This window comes from Kryptolebias marmoratus, linkage group LG2 (assembly GCF_001649575.2).
Source record: "Kryptolebias marmoratus isolate JLee-2015 linkage group LG2, ASM164957v2, whole genome shotgun sequence".
NCBI classification, from domain to species: Eukaryota; Metazoa; Chordata; class Actinopteri; order Cyprinodontiformes; family Rivulidae; genus Kryptolebias; species Kryptolebias marmoratus.
In genome coordinates this window covers 18,064,894-18,067,411 of record NC_051431.1, presented here as the reverse complement: position 1 = coordinate 18,067,411, position 2,518 = coordinate 18,064,894, and positions in this window count along the sequence as shown.

The window sequence follows — 2,518 nt, the reverse complement described above, 5'->3', positions numbered from 1 at the left end:
TTTTGTTTTCTATTTTTAGTTATCTGGTTTGTTTTCTTCTTGGTTCTGTCCTCCTTGTGTTTGTGTTCTCATTTCCACTCTTCCCCAGTCATTCATTTGTCTGTTAGCCACGCCCATCTTCACCTGTCCCAAATAAGTAATCATTCCACCTGTTCCCACTCACCTCGTTATCCCCAGTCTTTAAAACCCGGTCATTTCTCTCCATACCTCGCTGGTCCATTGTCTAAGGTTTGTCTGTTGTTAGTTTCTGTCCTGCCGGTTCCTGTTTATGCTCCTGTGTTTGCTCCTGTTTTGGTTGGTTTTTGTTTTAGTTTCTATCCTTTTAGTTTGCTGCCTCGACAGCTTTTGTTTTCATTTTTGTCCTTAGTTTAATAAATTAGTTTCTTTTCAAATATGAGTCTGCGTTCTGGGTTTGCCTCCATCTCCACCGTTCCTGACACCATCATGTATATCTTTAGCTCTATTCTGTGCTCTCTTTGCTAAATTGTTTGTTACATTGTTTGCAGTGTGGGGCAAGAAAGCAGGAAAAAAGAGAAGGAACAACATACAGGGCAGCAGAGCAGAGCAGGATAATTCGGTTTTTGTTGTTACATATGTGTCACTGCAAGTTTCAAGGTAATCTAAGAGTGATTGTAGCTTTCCACAAAGAAAAAGTTGTGAGCTTAACAACTTTGCTTTAGCGTTGCATATTCATGAGTATCATGCTTTCCTCTGTAATCTTTTCAATCTGCTATCTGAAGGTTAAAAAAAATCTTTTATTTATATCATCTTTGCACATCTGTGTCAATCAGCAAATTAGAGTTCAGGTAGGTTTTTATCAAAGGTGTGCATCACAACTTTGATAAAGGCATTGATAAGAGCTCCTACATATTCCTCCCAAAGGCCCCAGAGAAGCCTGATAATCAGCGTTATCAGCAGCAAGATCATCTCACCTGGGGTACAACATCACATCCAATCTCATTAATGCTGATGAAGGATGTTCTGCTTCTACTTGCAAATATATGTGCTGTGCATTTTCACAGGTTAACAGATCTGAATACATGAGCTGGCAGCCAACGAATGGGACACAAGTAAGCAAGTAGGAGATTGTGACAGTATGTTAATCTTGAGTTAAAATACCACGATATTTTGGTAATAAAACAAACATTTAAACGCCTGATATATTTGGTAAAAAAAACATACATGCAAACACTATGCCTAGTGTCATATATTGCTCAATAATTGTTATGTTATAGGTATTATAGTATTATTATACTTAATATGATAATTATTTTAATTTTAATGTGCAGAAAAAAAGTGAGTCAGCTTTTCCTGCACTCAGGGCAGATTTTAAACCAATTTATGATCAGCTTTTTTATTTATAACTTTATGTGCAATGATAGTTAAGGTCTAAGGCTAGGTTATCAGCTGTATAAAATGTAGTACTGAACAATACATTTTTAAAATATTTTTAAAAGCATAAAGGTTTTGGGGAATACCCCCTTTGGCTACTGTAAACAGCTGAATGACAGCTTGGAGCAACAGGTCCAGTCACAGAGAGGAGAAAATAAAAGAAAGAATAAGCCCTGTCTATGTTATCTTGTTATTGTTGGAGTTTTTTGAAACTGTAAGAATATTATAACATAAATGATATTGAGTTTATACATTGTAACTTTCTAAAACTGTGGTATAGCTTGAAACTGGTAATTGACTAATACGAAGTAGGTTGGTTGATTGAGAACTTATTCTTATTTACAAAGACAGCCTGTCCAAAAGGCAACAGCAATGGACTGGATAAAACAACATACACAACACTTTAACACACTTAAAACAAGGCATACAAAATTCAAGTCAAAAAGAATATGCAAAAATACGACAATATTTACAATACATCCAACAAAAGGGATTGCTGGAGCAAATTAAAAACAGGTACGCTGATCAGAAACTAACAGTCATATGGGAATATTGAAAGTGGACAACAGAAATAGAGTGCTGAGCTTTACACTATTTTGCAAATGATTTCCAGTCATTTGGGGCAGCAACCTGGAGTGAGAAAATGACAAATTTCTATTCTTGTGTGTGAGTGCTTAAGGAACAATACTGCCAGCCTAAGACACACCTGTGCAATAATCACACTGTCTAATCAGCATCTTGATATGCCACACCTGTGATGTGGATGGATTATCTCAGTAAAGGAGAAGTGCTCACTGTTGGTTGTACATACTTTAGATCCAAAAGGAGAGAAGAACCTATATTCTTCACCACATTTAGTCCCCTGTGTTCTTGTGTTCTGTAATCCTTTATGTGGTCTCACAGAAACTTGTCTCTTCCCTATAGAATTTCTTATAAACTTATAAACTTTTTTTTTTTTTTTTTCTGCTCCTGGTGGAAGGCAGACGTGTTTCTTTCCTCTCTGTCTCCTCGTGCCCCCCCCCCGCCTTTCTTTTTTCAAAGCCTCTTTTTACATATTTTCCAAAAATTTAAGGAATATGGATCTGATCAGCTGGTTTCTCAACGCAATTGATACAATTTCCTCGAC